Source organism: Leuciscus leuciscus (assembly GCF_965113295.1).
Source record: "Leuciscus leuciscus genome assembly, chromosome: 6".
Classification (NCBI taxonomy): Eukaryota; Metazoa; Chordata; class Actinopteri; order Cypriniformes; family Leuciscidae; genus Leuciscus; species Leuciscus leuciscus.
In genome coordinates, this window is record NC_138730.1 from 638,354 (window position 1) to 660,164 (window position 21,811).

The 21,811-nt window shown below is 39.0% G+C and overlaps 1 long non-coding RNA gene across 1 annotated transcript in view; it reads right to left on the bottom strand.

Moving 5' to 3' along the window:
• LOC309502113 overlaps positions 1–16,473 on the bottom strand; it is a 48,143-nt gene extending 31,670 nt beyond the window's left edge. Inside the window, exon 1 of the long non-coding RNA XR_014207166.1 lies at positions 15,315–16,473. This is a non-coding gene — a long non-coding RNA (uncharacterized lncRNA). The remainder of the gene's footprint in view (positions 1–15,314) is intronic.
• Positions 16,474–21,811: the final 5,338 nt, after the last annotated feature.

The following is a 21,811-nucleotide window of genomic DNA, read 5'->3' on the forward strand; positions in this document are numbered from 1 at the left end:
CCCATTGGATGGTAGGGGGTTGTGTGCGACTTCCTAACACCTGATACCCGAAGGAGTTCACTTATCAGCTGACTTTCAAAATTAGCACCTTGATCACTATGGATCCTTTCTGGAAATCCAAAGACACAAAAGTACCGGTCCCATAGAACCCTTGCCACCTGCTTAGCTGTCTGGTCCTTGCATGGAAATGCCTGAGCCATCCTTGTGAAATGGTCAGTTATAACCAAAACATCAACAGACTTGTTCCTGGAGTCTTCAGCCGACCAAAAGTCAATACAGACTAGCTCTAAAGGCCTGGTTGTTGTTATAATAATAATAATAATAATAATAAACTTTATTTTTATATAGCGCCTTTAAAAAGCATCTCAAAGCGCTTCACAAAGCATACAACCTACAATAGAACAAACAATTCATTAATAAAATAAAACAATGAAATGTATAATAAATAACAATAATATAGCAATTATAAACAGTTATATAAAAGCTACCCTAAACAAATAAGTTTTCAGGGAAGATTTAAAAACACTAAGAGATTCATCTTGCCTAATCTCCACAGGCAGGGAATTCCAAAGTTTTGGAGCATTCGCCGAAAAGGCCCTATCACCCATGGATTTAAGTCTAGTATTCGGGACAATTAAAAGGCCAGCTTCCGAGGAGCGAAGATCACGTACTGGTGTGTAAGGGGTTAAAAGTTCAGTGATATAAAAAGGTGTCAGTCCATGCAAGGCCTTATAAGTAAGCATTAGAATTTTAAAATCAACACGGAATCTGATAGGCAGCCAGTGTAAGGATTCCAGTACCGGAGTAATGTGATCCCCTGTTCTGTTACCAGATAGAATTCGAGCGGCTGCATTCTGTACCAACTGTAGTTTGTTAAGGGTAGCTTTTGAGACCCCGGCCAGCAAGGCATTACAGTAATCAATTCGAGAAAATACAAAGATGTTAATTAGCTTTTCAGCCACAGGAAGTGACAACATGGGACGCAATTTGGCTATATTTTTTAGATGAAAAAATGATGTCTTGACGGTGCTCTGGACATGAGGAACAAATGTTAGGTTACTATCAAATATTACTCCCAAATTTTTTTATTTTGTTTGAAAATGAAGTGTAGAACCTTCTACACTTAAAGCTGGAGACCCAGCCTTACGTAGCTGGTGAGGCGAACCAACGAGCATTACTTCCGTCTTGTCACTGTTCAGACATAGAAAATTACTAGACATCCATTTTTTTATCTCAGAAATACATACAGAAAGATAGGACACAGCCACATCAACGTCAGGTTTTGAATGTATATAAACCTGTGTGTCATCTGCATAAAAGTGAAAACTGAGACCAAGTGATCTCAAAAGTTGACCCAGGGGATAAAGGTATATGTTAAAAAGTATAGGGCCCAAGATAGAACCTTGAGGAACACCAGATTGCACAACACCAATAACAGACCTACAACCACCCATAGCGACAAACTGCTTTCTATCAGAAAAATAGGTATCAGAAACACCAAAAACAGATTCTAACCGAGCGAGTAAAACATTATGATCAACAGTGTCGAAAGCGGCACTAAGATCAAGAAGAATTAAAATAGAGAGACAGCCAGAATCCGAAGCAATTAACAAGTCATTAGTGACCCTAACTAATGCGGTTTCAGTGCTGTGGAGTCTCCGGAATCCTGATTGGAGGGGCTCATAAAGATTATTTGTAGCTAGATGGGAGTGCAATTGAGTAGCAACAATTCGCTCTAAAATTTTGGCGAGAAAGGGGAGATTCGAAATTGGCCGAAAATTATTTAGATTATCAATGTTTGTGTCTTTTTTTTTAGGTACAGGAGTCAGAGCAGCAGTTTTAAAAAGTGCCGGCACCACACCAGTGCACAGAGAATCATTCATAATATTCAGTACAACAGGACATAAGGTAGCAAAACATGATTGGAACAGACAAGTTGGTACAGGATCAATTATGGAAGTGGCAGCTTTCATTTTTGAAACCTCATTACAAAGTGATTGAAAGTCCAATGTTGAAAAATTTGTGAGAAGGGTACCGGAAAATTCAGTAGTGATCTTGTGAGGAAGAGATGAAGGCAGAGCAGAGATAATACATTTACGGAGGTTATCAATCTTGGAGCTGAAAAAATCAAGGAACTTATTACAAAGATGGGTCGAAGCTGGAGCAGTTGAATAACTGTTACATTTGAGTAGTTTGTTAATAGAATTAAACAACTGTCTTGGGTTATTCTGATTGTTGTCAATTATCTGTGCAAAATAAGCAGACTTGGCCGATGAAATTTGGAGCTTATATTCAAGTAAATGTTCCTTCCAGGCCTGGTGAACGACAGGATGCCTTCATAGCACGCAGATTCTCATTATACCAGGGAGAGGAACGACCAAAGGAAACCAGTCGTGATTTCAAAGGAGCAAATAAGTCCAGTCCAGATGAGAGAACAGAATTTAACATGAGAACTTTGTCCTCCAATGCATCAGATGACGAAAACACGCTCAAGGAGGAACCAATAAAGTCAGAGAAATCAGAGGGTTCAATCGATCTCCATTTACGATAGTTAAGAATGCGAGAAGAGATAGTGTTTATGTCAGGCAGTTCCATATTAAAGACAATAGACAGATGATCAGATAGCCCTAAGTCAGAGGTGTACAACTGTGAGACAAATGAGCCGTTTGAAATCACCAAGTCAAGAATATGGCCTTTATTGTGTGTAGGACAGTCCACGAGCTGGTTCAAATCAAAGCACTCCAATAACGATAAAAACTCTTTTGTTGTTGTAGAATCTTTTTTGTCCATGTGGATGTTAAAGTCCCCCAAGATTAAAGTTCTCTCAAATTTGAGGCATAGCAAGGACAACATATCTGCAAATTCAGATAAAAAGTCTATATTGTTCTTAGGAGGCCTGTAGACTGTAGCTATGGCAGTGGAAGTGGGGGCAGATACACTCAAAACAAGACATTCAAATGAGTTAAACTGTGGAACAGCCACAAGACTCATGTTGATTTGGTTATTATGTAGTACAATAATACCCCCACCTCTGCCAGAGGAACGCGAGAGATCAAATAAACCATATCCAGCAGGAGTAAGTTCATTAAAAAGAAAACCATCGGACTCTTTGTGCCAGGTTTCTGTTAAACACACAAGATCCAGTTTCCGATCTGTAATAATGTCAGATAGTATCATAGCCTTGTTGTTAACAGATCGTGCATTGAAGAGCGCCGAATTCAACAGACAGGGAGCCGATGGAGCTAGAGAAGCCACCTCGCGCTTAAGAAACGACAAGTTGTTGAAATTAACCCCCCTAGGCCTACACAACAGCGTTTGAGATTTGCGGAGAAATGCAGGATAAATAACAGTGGATGTAACAGATGATGTAACAGATGATAAGGAAAAACTACGCCTTGAAGAGCGATGTATATAGCGCGTCGGTCTCAGTATTCCAACATGACTGCAGAGCGCGTGTGTGTCATCCACCAGATAAAAGTTACCCTTAACCCCCTGAGGTCTACGGTATCGCCGGCGATACCAGCTCGCTTTTTTTTTATTAGTGTAAAAGAAACTCATAAATACTCTGTTGACTTTGATTTTCCATAGGAGTTTCATACATCAATCGATTCTGTTAAATGTGTATTATTTTTGTGTATACTCACAATAAAAACAAAGTGTTGTGCTTTTTGCCAAATAAAGAAAAATAAACACGAAGCGAGTTCTGCCTTCTCTCTGCCAGTGAAGTCCATTCTGAAACGCGTCCGAAAATTAACAATAACTCAGCGAATACTCAGTCAAACAGACATACAGACAGACAGGCATGAAGCTTGAATTCTCTTCTTTTAAATGAAGTCATTTATATAAAAAAACAATTATTCTCATCTTGTGAAATCTGTATTAAAAGAGAGCGATTCCAGTCGAGCTCATCTCATCTCATTACGTTATAATCGGCCCCGCCCACGGAGAGCGCGCGCTATTCAAACGCAAATGGCTGAGGCAATCCTGTGAACGCCCCCATCAGCTCGAGAAAACACACAAGTTTATTTAGATCATTACTTGTTTACACCGTCTTGCAGCGCTGTGAGGAATAATACTAATGGAAAATGTCCCTCAGAAGTGCGGGTATATCAAGGAGCGAGCTGAGGAATACAAGTAAGTTTTTTCCTTCTCACGTGAATTTCTTCACGTGGGTTTCTGTTTATGAATGAATAAACGGCAGAGATGCGCGCTGTTTACCACAGCTGGCAAAGACAGTTTAAATTTAAATCGCGTGTGTGAATGAATGATGATGTTTTAGCAAACTGTATTGCTATACTGAGATAAGTAAACATCGACTGAATGTTGAAATAAAATGTAGGCTATTTGTATAAGCAACGTATTAAACTGCAAATTAACAATATGCCCTAATATTTCATGAAAACAACGTTACAGTCAGACGAAATATGAAAGACAACATTTTGTTGACCAGATTTGGGTACAGTTTTTACTGTAGAATATACTGCCACATCAAATAAGCTTTTGTTTAGCCATTTCTATATATAAAATACTATTTTTGTCAAAAATAAAGTCATCAACTAAGATGTTAGCTGTTCCAATGTTGGTTATATTCAAACTAATGAATACATAGATAAAATGTAGGGCCTATAATCATTTTTTTTTTACAAAGAAAGAGTACACTTGAAATATTGTTGAAATTGTAATTATTGTTGTAATTGTAACCATTTTAATAAAATAGCAAAACATATTTACAAGATAGATGTAAGCAAAATCTTAAATGGTCAATATAAGTCTTCTTCTAAATATATCTTTTGTCTTTGCATTGTGGCTCAGTCAGTGTCACACCTGAGTGAATGGCTAATTATGCAGAGTGGGTGTATTCTAAGGTGTAAACCACTCCTCGTTCACGCCCCCTCGCATATTGGCTTTCCAAGCAAAACCTGTTTTACATCAATTTAAATCAATGTATGGTTTTATGTGAACGATAAAGCAAGACTATTTTCACATAATTTTGAAGAAAAAACTATAGGCGACGACATCCATTAGTCAAAAGTCTTATTGCCACATATTTAGTATGTGTTTTGTGGTCTTATTTCAAAATTTTAAATTTTTAGTTTTTTCGATAACCACGCATAAACATTATTCTCTCAAAAATGAAAACATGTACATACATGTGGCTCACATATTATTGTAGTCCTGTTTGTGCTATATAGAGTGAATTTACACCTTTGCCATTAATATGTTTATAAGCAACTGAAAAAAGCACAAATGTCAGAGCATGTCAGAACACCCCCAGGGCCCAAAAAAACGCTCAGACTCCAGAGGGTTAAGGTTCGACAGTTGGCGAGCAGTGTACCTTAGGGCCATGTTGGGGAAGTCCACACCAGCCGGGACCTCACAGTTGTGCAAATCCTGGGAGGGACAGCAGAAGAGGCGATTCCAGCGAGGAACAGTCAACGATAAAAGCAGTAATCCAAAGAGTGAAGCGTGATTCCACATCATAAAAGTCGTAATCCAACGGGTGAAGCGTAATACCTCCTCACGATTAAATAGGCTTTCTTCGTATACTCCAAAACTCTTAGTAAATGCTCATAAAAAAAAAAAATAAAAAAAATAAAAACAAACAAACGGGAGAAAGGAGCGGCAGCCAAGACGCGCCAGCGTACCCTCTCAACCGGAAATAGCATCATCTAAGCATCATTTATGCTCTCCAGGGAAGCCCTTCCCTCTGACGATGCACCGCTGACAATGACGAACATAGTCCCTCACATCTCTGTCAAGGTTTGGCCAGAAAAATCTCTGTCTCGCCAAGCTGAGGCTCCTAGACTGAGCTTGATGTCCAGCTCCGTCGTGAATTCCCTGTAGAACCTCAGTTTTGAGTGAGTCAGGGACAATGTACTGAAAGCGCTTTGCCTTAGTCTTCTGGTGCCTTGAAATCCTGTACAGCACACCATTACTCACAGTGAGCCTATCCCAGTGCTTCAAATACCTTGTCACAGAGACAGGCTCCTTAAATCTTTCTCTCCTAGAGGGTCTCCGGCGTCTTTCAACATAGGACAGAACACGAGAGAGAGTTTTATCCTCTAACTGCTTATCGCGGAGGTCTTTTTCAGAGTAGGCAGGTAAGGCGTCCTGTCCCGGTGGAACCAACTGAGGTAGGTACTGCAAAACTTCAACGGCACTATGTAGAACTGATTATACAATTTGGTAACACTTTATAATAAGTATACAGTGATAAAGTACATACATATTAACAACAATTTTTGTTATTTATTTATTTATTTATTTATTTATTATGTATAGTCAATTCATAGTTTATACATTGTAGTCTCTACATTGTTAATATTTAATAAGCTATATACAAAATAGTAAGTTTTTGATTTATTGTCACTGTAACACAATTATTATTGTTTAATCAGCTCATAGTAAAAAAAAAAAAATTTGGTAATGAGTAAATTATTCTCACTTTAGATTAGGAACATTAGGAACATTAGAAAATTGAATTGGAATTGAGTGATGAAGTAATTGATTACTGAGCATTATTATAAAGTTATTATTATCTTTTAACAGATTGAATGTCACCGCTGCAAGAGGTGGTTCCATGGGGCATGCCTTTCTATGTCACCAAAGGAGTTCAAGAGAGTTCAGAAGGTTGAGTGGAAGTGCTGCCTATGCAAATAGTTGTGGATTGGTCACTGGTATTTGTACAGTTCCCTACAAGTACCAAAAAAGAGTCAAAGGCCAAAAAAGAGTCTTGTTGGCTGCCGACGGAAATAAAATGAATACAAATAAACATGTTTGATATAGTAAGATATTTTGTATCATCATTTTTTAATTGCACTTTAAATATTGTCATATTTCAGCCCGTTCTCATCCCAAGGCGTCATATATTGACGCTTTTGACATTTCGTCTACATCGAACGCACATGGCACCCTTTAGCGTCAATATGAGACGCAGATAGAAATGGGCCAGAAGGCGCCTCCTAGCGGTCTAACCCTATCCCTACACTACACCTAAACCTACCCATAACCGAACAAAGCTCTGTGCGTCTCATATTGACGCTAAAGGGTGCCATGTGCGTTCGATGTAGACGAAATGTCAAAAGCGTCAGTATTATGACGCCCAAGGATGAGAATGCGTTGCATATTTTGTGTATGACCCCATTCAGTAGTGAAATACATAACAATATTTACATATGATTTAGCAGTTTATTGTCATAAATATCTGCATCATACCTGACACCTAGATGAACAATGTACAGTTGGTTTTATGACTGTAAGTCATTGTCTTCAAATGCTATTGAGCTTTAAATATTGTCATATTTTCTGTATGACCCCATACAGTAGTGAAATACATAACAATATTTGCATATGATTTAGCAGTTTATTGTCATAAATATCAAAAATCTAAAAGGTGTGCATCATACCTGAGACCTGGGTGAACAATGTACAGTTGGTTTTATGACTGTAAGTCATTGTCTTCAAATGCTATTGAGCTTTAAATATTGTCATATTTTCTGTATGACCCCATACAGTAGTGAAATACATAACAATATTTGCATATGATTTAGCAGTTTATTGTCATAAATATCAAAAATCTAAAAGGTGTGCATCATACCTGAGACCTGGGTGAACAATGTACAGTTGGTTTTATGACTGTAAGTCATTGTCTTCAAATGCTATTGAGCTTTAAATATTGTCATATTTTCTGTATGACCCCATACAGTAGTGAAATACATAACAATATTTGCATATGATTTAGCAGTTTATTGTCATAAATATCAAAAATCTAAAAGGTGTGCATCATACCTGAGACCTGGGTGAACAATGTACAGTTGGTTTTATGACTGTAAGTCATTGTCTTCAAATGCTATTGAAGTTAGAAACGTTTATACCAATGTCGCATGTAATTTTGAGACGGTCCCTAAATATGCGAATATCGAACGTCCAACGTCAAACCAACTTCATGCCAGTTGTTACAGAGGGGTTAGAGTGCTCTACATCTGCAAGAGTGACCGAAGCCAGTGGATTGAGACGCTGGCGTATACAGAGAGAGCTGAGCTAGAAACGACTTATCTTACATGTAACTTCCTTTATAAAATAATATTAATGACAATCACTTTATTGTGTAAATACACCTCCGGCCCGCTTTGTGGCTTCATAGATTGTATAGGCGAAATAAATTTGGTTTGAAATTTTGTTCATAATAATTAAATACTGTTTATAAAAAACTGCAAACAAAAATAAACGCACATTAACTTAACGTATTATAATAATATATAACAAAAATCTACCTCATTTAAATACATTTTTTTTATTAATCTATATAATATGGTATCTCTATATTTATAGATGCACTTGTAATTGTTACTTGTTTGTATGCAGATGCACATCAATTTAAGACATGTACAATTCCATGTCATTATCCAGTAGCTTAAATAAACAAGTGACAGTAAATTATATATAATATATGATTTTCTTTATCTGAACATGTCCAGAAACAATGTTACATATTTTGACAAAATACAAAAAAGTATACTCATTACTCATTAAATATTTCAAATGAATGACTTATTTGGGAACCACACTTGTACAGAGGTTTGTTAGAGCACCGCACACAAGCACTACATCATCTAGCATATCAACCTGAGACACAGGAATAACAGTTTGTAAAATCGTGAAGTTTTTCCACCGACCAATGACTCGTTCAACGTGAATCCTAACCCGAGACAGTTGTCTGGATGTGTCTACTTCCAGTGCAGACAGTTGCTTTTTGCCTTTAGTAAAATGAGGAATACGAAGAGTGGCACCGCACCGCAAGCTGCGAGCTCATCCCCTATCAGCTAAACCCTCGTCCATAGGCTCCAACAGTTCCAGGAAACCCGACTCTTTGCTGATCTGTTTATCAGACACCCACCCACCCCACCCCACCCGGGAGACACACATGAGATTGCCCCAGCAGGTGTGATGGCAATCAAATATGTTAACGTATTGTTGTGTTTGTAATTAGACCAGGTCTGGGCCATTGCTAGGTCGAGCTATGAACATTTCTGTGCAATCTATTCATTTTTTGAAGTGACGTTTGAATGTTTTGGGCATATTTATAAGTATAGCTCCCTTATTTGGCCATTTACTTAATGGCTTGAGGACGACGGACATAACAGATCCAGCTCCGATAAATATTTGATACGGTGCTTGTTGTTACATGACATCTATATGCCAGGCCAGTGTTACTGAGGCCCATCCTTCATTTCATCAAGACCATCAACAATTGGTCCTCTAGAGGAAGGGCTTGGTGACTTATCTCAATACTGCCATCTCATTCTTTCAGGAGTCATTCGACGATAACAGAGGTCAGTCCAGTGAAAAACAGTAATAGTCGAATGCTACTCTTAAAGGTGAACTAAGTAACTTTTTTTACCTTAACTGAACAGCTTCGGAGTCATTGGAATGGTTATATTACTTATTTCGGGTTGAATGGTGGTCGTTTCGCACCCCCCTGGTGCCCGTGAGCGGAAAATACGCACTTGCAACTTTGAGCCGGCGGGCCGCCGGCTGCTGCGTCAGGAAGTCTTGCGTGATATCAGGTCTCGCGATGTAAACAATTGCTTTACGGCCAAAAGAAATCTGCTAAAATGCTGTCATTATTGCGCTCCCTCACGCTGTCCGAACCCGAATGAAGAAGACGTTTTAAAGAACGTCCCATCTGCTTTGATGTCGTTGATCTATAGCCTCTGGTGTCTGAGAATCAACAACGAGTTTTTACAACAGTGTTGTCAAATATCTATTCCGAAGCTGTGGGGGGAGCTCTAGAGAGAAACCTGCGAGCAAAAAGCGAGAATACAGCGAAGAAGTCCCGAAGCTACTGAGTGCTGCTTTAAAGGGGTCATATAATTGGACATGCACTTTTACAAGTTGATTGCACTGAAATGTCTGTTGGCAGTGCCTGTACACAACCATCCTATCATGATAAAAATCCATCCAGTGGTTTTGTTTTAATCTCCTTATATGTTTTCCCCTGTCTCAAATCAAGCCGTTCGATATTGTGACGTCACAATATCCAACGCCCCTCCCGCGATTGTTGAGTGACAGCAGTGTTTCAACACAAGACCCGCCCTGAGCGAGCTGTGACAGCTGTCGTCCTAGTAGTCCGCCGTTGTTGTATATATCTTGGAGCAGAATGGCGTCTAAGCGATTGTGGTGTTCTGTTCTTAGATGTAATCAGGAACACAGCAGTCATTTGACTATTCCGAAATCCGACCCGCTGAAGACGCAGTGGCTGGGTTTTGTTTTTGAAGGAAATATTCCCAACGATCAATCTAAATGCCATTATGTTTGCGCTAATCATTTCTCACCAGACTGCTTTTTAAACGAGTGTCAGTATAAAGCTGGGTTTGCTAAGAGGCTGCTACTGAAAAACTAATCTGTACCAACTATTCGTGTGCCTGCTGCAATTCCAGAAGAAGTAAGTATAACGTTTTATTAACCTGTATATTAATCTTTGCAAATCGCTTGCACTTTATGATGAATGTGGCTAATGTTTACACTCATTACTGCATCGTAGGGTACATTACGGCATGTTTTCTATGTAACGACGTGAACATAAACGTACTTTACAACAAATTATTAGGTATCTTTCAACTACTGCTACAGTCAACACAGAGATAACGTTACGCAATACGCATCATTGAGAAGGTTAACATTTACAAAAAAAGTTTTTCAGCATCAATCTGTCAACGAACTAACCTATACATAATTAAAGTTAAACACATAGCGTTTGTATCTCACTATTCTACCGTGCCAGTACATACAAAAATAGATCAAAATGACATTACGTTAACCAACCATTCAGAAACGTCCTGTCCGAGCCGTAATGGTCGAACTTCTTCGGGGCCGTCATCTTGTTCAGAGTCCGAATCAGGTTCAAATTGGTATGGTTGCAAAGACGTATCCCCAGAAACTCCCGTTGCCATTCTTGTTCCAAAATATAACCTCAACTGTTGTCAAGGCAACGGTCCACGTGCGTTGTTTCAGAACGCCCCACAGAACAGAGGGGCGGGGTGAGCAAAGCTCATTATCATTTAAAGACACATGCACTGAAACGGCATGCTGAAAACAGAGCTGTTTTTGACCAGGTAAAATTAGTGTTTTCTTACAATACTAATGAGAATTTTTTATTAAAGTATATTATAAACTTTTAATTTAGACCCTAAAGAAACATATTAGCTTGTACAAAAATGGCATTATATGACCCCTTTAACATTGCTGTATGAAAATGTGGATTTCTGTAATTCTCCTAAGTTCTTCATTCTCACTGCGTAATTTAAAACAGTCCTGCTGCAGGTTGATGTAGTCTTCCTGCAGTTGATGTACTCTTCCTGCAGTTGATGTAGTCTTCCTGCAGTTGATGTAGTCTTCCTGCAGTTGATGTACTCTTCCTGCAGTTGATGTACTCTTCCTGCAGTTGATGTACTCTTCCTGCAGTGGATGTACTCTTCCTGCAGTGGATGTAGTCTTCCTGCAGTTGATGTAGTCTTCCTGCAGTTGATGTACTCTTCCTGCAGTTGATGTACTCTTCCTGCAGTTGATGTACTCTTCCTGCAGTGGATGTAGTCTTCCTGCAGTGGATGTAGTCTTCCTGCAGTTGATGTAGTCTTCCTGCAGTTGATGTAGTCTTCCTGCAGTTGATGTAGTCTTCCTGCAGTTGATGTACTCTTCCTGCAGTTGATGTACTCTTCCTGCAGTTGATGTACTCTTCCTGCAGTGGATGTAGTCTTCCTGCAGTTGATGTAGTCTTCCTGCAGTTGATGTAGTCTTCCTGCAGTTGATGTACTCTTCCTGCAGTTGATGTACTCTTCCTGCAGTTGATGTACTCTTCCTGCAGTGGATGTAGTCTTCCTGCAGTGGATGTAGTCTTCCTGCAGTTGATGTAGTCTTCCTGCAGTTGATGTACTCTTCCTGCAGTTGATGTACTCTTCCTGCAGTTGATGTACTCTTCCTGCAGTTGATGTACTCTTCCTGCAGTTGATGTAGTCTTCCTGCAGTTGATGTACTCTTCCTGCAGTTGATGTACTCTTCCTGCAGTTGATGTAGTCTTCCTGCAGTGGATTTACTCTCCCTGCAGTTGATGTACTCTTCCTGCAGTTGATGTACTCTTCCTGCAGTTGATGTACTCTTCCTGAAGTTGATGTAGTCTTCCTGCAGTTGATGTACTCTTCCTGCAGTTGATGTAGTCTTCCTGCAGTTGATGTACTCTTCCTGCAGTTGATGTAGTCTTCCTGCAGTTGATGTACTCTTCCTGCAGTTGATGTACTCTTCCTGCAGTTGATGTAGTCTTCCTGCAGTTGATGTAGTCTTCCTGCAGTTGATGTACTCTTCCTGCAGTTGATGTAGTCTTCCTGCAGTTGATGTAGTCTTCCTGAAGTTGATGTACTCTTCCTGCAGTTGATGTACTCTTCCTGCAGTTGATGTACTCTTCCTGCAGTTGATGTAGTCTTCCTGCAGTGGATTTACTCTCCCTGCAGTTGATGTACTCTTCCTGCAGTTGATGTACTCTCCCTGCAGTTGATGTAGTCTTCCTGCAGTTGATGATGTGTAAAGCAAAGATCGTCATGTTCCTGTCTCGACACTGGGCGCTCCCCTTCAGCTTCCTCCTCATCTTGAACAGAAAACAAACAGACATACAGAAGTTCAGTGAAAAATTATGACAACTTTGGAGGGTGTAGCTTGTGGGACCACAGGGCTGGTGTATTAGACTGCATTAGTTTTAGCTTTATGTTTAAGAGATTATTCATACCACTGCAGTGATCAATGGTGCAGTCTTGCTCCATCTCAGCCATGGAAGGAGCAGGTGTCATGTCAGGGCGTTCATCTCTCTTCCTTTTCCTCTGATTAAAGGGGTCATATAATGGTACATGCACTTTTACAAGTTGATTGTACTGAAGTGTGTGTTGGCAGTGCCTGTACACAACCATCATATAATGATAAAAATCGATCCAGTGTTTTTTTTTTAAATCTTCTTATATGTTTCCCCCCCATCTCAAATCAAGCCGTTCGACCTAGTGACGTCACACGGTCGGACGCCCCTCCCACGATTGTTGATTGACAGCAGCGTTTCAACACAGTCCCGCCCTCGCTCATGAGCGAGCTGTCAATCATAGTCCGCGTGTCATTGTTGATACTCACTGGAGCACTGTCTATGAGCAGAATGGCTCTAAGCGATTGTGGTGTTCTGTTCTTGGGTGTAATAACGAACACAGTATCATTTTGATGTTCCTAAATCCAAACCGCTGAAGACGCAGTGGCTGAGTTTGTTTTCGAAGGGAATATTCCCCACGATCAACGTCAATGCTTTCATGTTTGCGCGAATCATTTCACACACCAGACTGCTTTACAAACAAGGGTCAGTATAAAGCTGGTTTTGCTAAGAAGCTGCTCCTGAAAAAAGGATCGGTACCAACTATTCGTGTTCCTGCTGAACCTCCAGAAGAAGAAGTGAGTGTAACGTTTTATTAATCTTTATATTAATCTTTGCAAATCGCTAGCACGCTTCACGATGAATGTGGCTGTTTACACTCAGGGTACATTACGGCATGCTTCTATGTACGACGTTCTCAATATAATTCATAATCCCGCGTTTATAATGAACAACGCGTTATGGTTATTGTGTTATTGTGTTACGGTGTGCGCACAGAACAGAGGGGCAGGGTCAGCAAAGCTCATTATCATTTAAAGACACATGCACTTAAACGGCGAGCTGAAAACAGAGCTGTTCTTGACCAGGTAAAATTAGTGTTTTCTTACAATACTAATGAGAATTTTTAATTAAAGTATATTACAAACTTTTAATTTAGACCCTAAAGAATCATATTAGCTTGTACAAAAATGGCATTATATGACCCCTTTAAGGAAAACTAAAGGAACAATTAGTGATGTGTGAAACCATTGAATCATTGTCTAGTTAAACTAGGCCTGCACAATATTGCTTTAATTAAATTACATTTAAATTTTATTAATAATAATTTACATGAACAAGGAATTAAAATGCTGTAATTGTAATATTTTTAATTAGATATTACAGTATCTCCTTGAGGTATGCATATGCACTGACAAACATCAGACCAATATGAGTACTGATTGAATTTAAACAAGGTCCATATAAGACAGAAGGAGAGAGAACTTCGTGTGACTCAAGAGAGGGCTAGTGAGAGGAGGTCAAACACATTTGGATAAGGATTAGACTAGGTGGTCTAGACTACTCCGTCAGTTTTCTGGACATTGCAAGAGAGAACCAGACAAGTGTGACGAGTGTATGTTGTTACACTAGATTATTGACATAATTTAATCAATAACAGTATTATTTTATGGGACTCTTATTTTGAAAACATTTGTTTTGGAAGTTGCACATCAATGGTCATGTGATCATAAACTTAATAATTTGCGTTGTTTTCAATTCTTCATACATGTATATTTCTTATTTTTTTTGTATTGTTTTTGGTTTCATTCTTGATAAATATTTCGGCACTAAATTAAGGAAGCACTATTACGTAAGCGTCGTCATGCGTGAGGGTAATGCTGATGCAATTTGTGTGCGCGCTCTCTCTTTCGCTGGATGTCGTGGCGAGAGGTACGTTTTTATCTGCTCCTCAGAGAAGTGTGTAAATGTGCTTTATTGAGTGTTGTATAGGAATTTTCTGTATATAATGAGTTTATTTGTTGTCTTTTCTGTACTGAGAGATCAACAATCTGGGTTATAAATGTTATAAGAGTATGTTTGATCGAAGTACGCATAGCTTGTGAGTTTAGAACGATATATTTTTCGTTAAAACATTTACAGTTGAATTTAATATGAGTTATACATTTGTAATTGTGTAAAGTTGTATTTGTTTATTTTGAAGGATCCATGCAATGTTCAAATGTATTTTCTGTATATGAATTTACATTGAGATGTCATGTGTTGATTGACAGGCACGGCTAGACCAGAAATGCCAATTACCCTTGCTTAAGTGTGATCGTGTCTGTTATTTCTTTTGACACAGGTATGTAGATGGATCATTCATTATTGTTATTTTTCTATATTTCTTTTCTTCTTTTCTTTTATTATTATTGAATTTATTTCTATAATTGTTAAGTGCTCTCTTTTTCGCTGGATGTCGTGGCGAGAGGCACGGCTAGACCAGAAATGCCAATTACCTTTGCTTAAGTGTGATCGTGTCTGTTATTTCTTTTGACACAGCTGAGAGTAAAGAAAAACCAAAGTACATCATTGTGTGGGATCTCTTTCTTTAAAATCAAACACAACGCAGAAGAAAACCCACTACACAAGCCTTATATACCCCTTTTCCACCAACAAGAACCGGGTGCTGGTTCAGAGCTAGAGCTATTGCCAGTTCGGAGTTGGTTCGACTGATGAGCTTACTAAGAACCGGTTTGCGTTTCCACCGGCCAGAGAGCCACAACAGAGCTATATCTTACGTTCACTGCATACGTATCATGTTGCCCAGCAACGCTAGTGCGGCAGCGCCAAACACAAACACACCAGACTTGTTCGAGATGCATCGGCTTCTCGCAGAACGATCAGCACATGAAATCAAAGCACTGCGAAAGCGATCAAAAAGCACAAGGAGTCGTATGATCTCCAAACACTCCCGCAGCTCTGATTGGTCCACGCTGCTCCGATGCATCTCGAACAAGGCATCAACAATAATAGACGTTGCGTTACTATGGATGCTCATGGGTTTGCGAAAATAAATCGGCATCCAAACACGGCGAATCCAACGTGTTCGTGCAGCTCACCGTAACTTACATAGACGGATATTATAATCGAGCTGCTATTAGCTCGACTAGCTGCTATTTAAAAATGGCGGTCACAAGTTTCTATTCGTCTTGTTGGTCCCGGTAACCCCGCCCCCAGTCTCTGACGCAAGCGGTTCTTACTTGGCTCTGTTCTAGACCAGCAATGATTTGGTGCTACTTAAGAACCACTTTCCCTGGTTCGGAGCTGGTGCTTTGCGTGTGGAAAACCAAAGAACCGAATTGAAACTAGGCTCTGGCTCCGAACCAGCACCAGCTCTGCCTTGGTGGAAAAGGGGTAATAGATAGATACTTTTTTTATTCGTCCCTTTCCATTTTTGTCTTAGGTGTCTGGCTTTGTTTTCTGTACACAAACAAGGAGGGCACAATGTCAGGACTACTGGAGTCGAGTGATGCCTCTCCTACAAAACAAAAAAAGAATTGCACACATTGATTACAACGCGATCTACTGTTGTCATAGTGAAGGCGCTAATGTAAAGCTAGTCTGCGAAGTCTGTAGCATGACACAGGTCACAATTAATGCCAGATATCACATTTCACCTAACTATTAAATCAGTCTAAAGTTTACAGAAAACAGTTGTGTACTTACTATGGCTAGAGTTAAGTCATAGTAAGTAACAGTTAAACAAATGTTGTTGTCACAAAGTTGGCGCTAGCCTGCGGCTAACTGCTAACTGCTAGCAGCTGTAGCATGACACAGGTCCATGACATTTAAAAAAAAATATCAACCAGCAACCTCCGTGAAGTTGGCACCCCATAAAACGAAATCATTTCCAAAACTATGCCATTCGTTTGTGCTGCGTTTGTGCTGATTTGTGCCGCAAAAACGAACGTTTGTGCTGGTTTGGTGTTTGAGATATTGAACATTATTTTTTGGGTTGTGTGACATCACTCTCCACCCCATGTCCTTCAAATCGGGTCATTCGTTTGTGCTGGTTTGTGCTGGTTTGTGCCGTTAAAACAAACACTGTATCTGTTTTCCTTTCGCAGATATAACAAATTTAATTCGGGAGCTGTGACGTCACTCTCCACCCCACCTCATCTAAATCGCACCAAACCGGAGTCATTTGTTTGTGCTCGATTTGTGCCGGTTTGTGCCGTTGAAAGAAACATTGCAACTACGATCCCCTCTTAAACATTAAAAAATAAAAATTTTAAGTAGGCTACAATTACATAACTGTCCACCCCACATGGTCCAAATCGTTGCAAAACTGTGCCGCTCGTTTGTGCTCGATTTGTGCCGGTTTGTGCCGTTACGATGAACATTGTATCTTTTCCCCCTCCTTAGAAATAACACATTGGATTCGTGACAGTGACGTCACTCTGCAGCTGTCAGTGTTCTTTTCTTTAGATATGGGAATGTTTTAATTTGTGCTATTGACATTTGGTCTTTATATAATCACCAATGCACTGATATGTAATGTAGGCCTACTGTCACTACTCTGGCTGTAAGCTACGTGTGACTGATGCTTAATTTTGTATTAAAATAAAATAAAATAACCAAAAAAAAAAAAAAATTATTAAAAAAATTGTGGAGTGTCTTTTTCTGAATACTTTTAGCAGCTTACAGTGCCGGTTTGTGCTGTAAAAGTTTAGGCTATTTCCCTTGTATTAAATATAAAACGCATGAGTAGACTGATATTTTTCTAATGTCTGGACTCCTTTATTAAGGGAGTAGCCTATGGATATATAAACAGACGTTTCAATATATTGGTATTAAGTGCATTTTCTGATAATTTATATTTCAAGTTTTGACTTGCAAATGTCGCGTCCATAACGCTGGAATTGACCAATTTTAAAGAATTTATCCTCAACTATTTTTGTAGAGTAAGTCTATGTATTTTATAATGTTAACTTCAAATAATAGTAATTTGAAGATGTGGTAGCATTGGATCTGGACGGGAAGGATAACTCTGGGAGTTGGAAGGGGTGTGTCGCGATTCTGCCTTCTCACACCGCGACACAGGTTCGTGCATCTGAATGTTGGGATTTCGGCTTCATATTGCATATCGTTACAGCCCTAGTCATTTTAGAATGTTAAGTTCTACTTCTGTAGTTATTTTGGTGAAAGTAACTCAAAAGTAATACAGGAGTAGCTAATGCATTACAATTCTGAGACAGCCTAATATTGTAAGGTAAATAATTACTTTTAAATAAAAGTAACAAAGTAATCTATAATGTATTACAGTTTGGAAGTAACTTGCACAACACTGCTGATATTGTGAAAAATGATTAGCCTATAAATAGCCTAGATATTTTCTGTTTTAATGTGATTAAAATGTAATTTATTCCTGTAATGTCCTCCAGTTACTCCAGTTTTCAATGTCACATTATTCTTTAGAAATCATAAGATGTTGATTTTGTGCTCAATTATTATTGGTGCTCACTGCTCAGTTAAGAAAGGCTCTTATTTTTTAATATTTTTTGTGGAAACCGTGATAATTTTTTCACTTTTGATTAATTTAATGCGTCCTTGCTAAATAATATTTTTATTTTTTTAATACTACTCAACCAAAACCTTTGAATGGTTGTATATCATGGTTTCCAGAAAAAAAAAGAACAATATTAAGCAGCACATTAGAGCTGTTAGCATCAAATTCATAACACTGAAGACTGGAGTAATGATGCTAAAAATTCAGATTATGGTGCGTGTATTTATGACAACGTTGACGTTCATGTTATTAACAAAACAATATAAGTAAATCACTTAGCCTACCTTGGAGTTTGTGTTATTGCACACATCCTGTGATCCGCAGTAGCCTACTCCGTTAAAAGTTGAAAACGCACAGGATAAATAACAGTTGAGTGAATACTGTGATTTGGTTTGCCGTTTCGGTCTTACCTTGTTACTTCAACTAGCTACTGTTAAAAAAAAATATATATATAGGCTATATACTTTTTGCATCACACAAAGACAAACGATTGAGCATGTTTGGGGTGAATTTGGAGCAGGTGGGGGGCTGGTGAAGTCACCATCTATAATTCGCTTTATATGTTAAAGTCCGATGCAGCACAAACGAAAATTGTACCGGCACAAACCAGCACAAACGAACGGGCCTATTTTGGGTGAATTTGGAGCGTGTGGGTGGGCTGAGTGACCTCAGAATGACCAAAAAAATATAATTTTAATATCTAAAAAACCGAAGCAGCACAAACGAAACTTTTACAGCACAAACCGGCACTGTAAGCTGCTAAAAGTATTCAGAAAAAGACACTCCACAATTTTTTTTATAATTTTTTTTTTATTGGTTATTTTATTTTATTTTATTTTAATACAAAATTAAGCATCAGTCACACGTAGCTTACAGCCAGAGTAGTGACAGTAGGCCTACATTACATATCAGTGCATTGGTGATTATATAAAGACCAAATGTCAATAGCACAAATTAAAACATTCCCATATCTAAAGAAAAGAACACTGACAGCTGCAGAGTGACGTCACTGTCACGAATCCAATGTGTTATTTCTAAGGAGGGGGAAAAGATACAATGTTCATCGTAACGGCACAAACCGGCACAAATCGAGCACAAACGAGCGGCACAGTTTTGCAACGATTTGGACCATATGGGGTGGACAGTTATGTAATTGTAGCCTACTTAAATTTTTTATTTTTTAATGTTTAAGAGGGGATCGTAGTTGCAATGTTTCTTTCAACGGCACAAACCGGCACAAATCGAGCACAAACAAATGACTCCGGTTTGGTGCGATTTAGAGGAGGTGGGGTGGAGAGTGACGTCACAGCTCCCGAATTAAATTAGTTATATCTGCGAAAGGAAAACAGATACAGTGTTTGTTTTAACGGCACAAACCAGCACAAACCAGCACAAACCGAGCACAAACGAATGACTCCGGTTTGGAGCGATTTGAAGGACATGGGGTGGAGAGTGACGTCACACAACCCAAAAAATAATGTTCAATATCTCAAACACCAAACCAGCACAAACGTTCGTTTTTGCGGCACAAATCAGCACAAACGCAGCACAAACGAATGGCATAGTTTTGGAAATGATTTCGTTTTATGGGGTGCCAACTTCACGGAGGTCAACCACCTCAGCTTAACGTTATAGGCTAGTGTACAGAAAACTGTTCATGCAATCCAGGCTTTCGAGTTTAATCTAATAGAAAGTGATGATAAAGGATGACTTTAGCTGATATGAAGTGAGCACCACAAACACGAGCCTCTTTGATCGTAGCATTGTCCCAGTCTGCCCGTTTAATAGCTTGCAGCCACAGATGTCGTCTATTTTTTTTTTTAAAGGATGAGATCCTGAAAAACTTGACTCCACAACTGGTGCGATTCGCACAGTCCACGACACAACAAGTAGGCATTTTGACAAGAAATGATCTGGGTAACACACGATGGAACGTTCTGACCCCGACGTGCGCACTACGCACTTCAAATGTTCCTGTGACGTCAACCGTGACACTACGTCCAACTATTGTGTCCTTCAGGAGATTTGCATACATGATAGTTCAGGATGATGAGGAATTGGATCTTTCACTTAGTTTTAGGTTTGATGATTTTGATTCCAGTGTCTGTTTGGTTGTGGAAAAGCAGGGCCTCTGATCCGTAACTCTCCAGAAAGAGTCAAAAAACCCATTTCGGTTTAGAGAAATAAAATGGGCAGGAGAGATTGACTAAAGCTCTGCGGTCTGAAGACGGACAAGTTTGGCTAAATCCCAGCGATATCTGGAACAGAGCAGCTGGTCTTTATAAAAGTCTTTATAGAAGTGAGTGTGTAACGGAGGGAGATGAGGACAGTGCTTTCTTGAAATTGCGACCACAAATGTCTGAGGAGGGTAATGTAGATCTTCCAGCTGAGCTCAGATCTGTAAAACGTACAGTTGCTTTGGGTTTTCAGTCCGTACCCGTTTCGCCCCGTGGCTCAAAAGGGACACAGCAACAATAGGGACACACGAGAAAGCCAAAATAGAATGCAAAATGTATTAACAAAATAGAACTATACAGGAAAAAAAAGAAAGAAAAACTACGTACAACGGTAACAGTGAACAAGTTCATAATCCGTGCACGCTTTCGCAATAGTTGTTTTGTATTTCACAATCGTTGTTTTGTATTTCACAATCGTTGTTTTGTATTTCACAATCGTTGTTTGTAATATTCAGTTCCTGTGCAAATCTGTTCCTAGAAGAGTAGGCTATACACAGGTGATGAGTAATATTCAGTTCCTGTGCACATCTGTTCCTATAGATGAGTAGGCTATACACAGGTGATGAGTAATATTCAGTACCAGTAAACTCCTCCCGCTGGAACAGTTTCTTACAGTAACTGAATATTACACAACATCACCTGTTCAGTCTTGCAAACTGTAGCCTACTCACAGATTTGTGGCCTATAGCTTATTTTAGAAATCTGTTTTTCTGTAGGCTATATTGATTTGTTGTGTATTGTTAAGATGATTACAACCATCTTAACTGAATTTTTCTATGATGTGGCGATGGGGTGTGTAATGTATAGATGACATGAAACCGCATGAAACCCCCCCCCCAGGTCTCCCGTATTTTGGTACCCAAATGTTGACAGGTATGACTCTAATGCACACACACTATATTTATTTGAATTGATCTATTAAAGGATAGCCTCTTGAGATGCAACATCTCATTTTCAAGAGGGTCCTATAAACACGAATACAACAGACAAATCATAAGAAAAAATAATAAACAACATTACAGATACACCTACAAATTCATTCATACACAAATTCTCTCACCAGCTCACACCGACCCATCACACTAACCTAAGTGTTATTTACTCAAAGGTAAATAAATAAATGAGAAACTATGACATTTTAACAGATAAACAAATGAACAAAGGGTTTAACTTAAAGTTAACCTAAAAGTTCAAAGCATAAACCAGTTGTTTTAAGACATAGAGCTAGGGATGACCTGAAAAAGCGAAAAGAAGTTATAGATCTCAAGGAAAGAGGAAGATTATTCCAGTCCCATGGCGCTTTATATTGAAACGTTCTACGTCCAACTTCTTTATAAATTCTGGGTACAA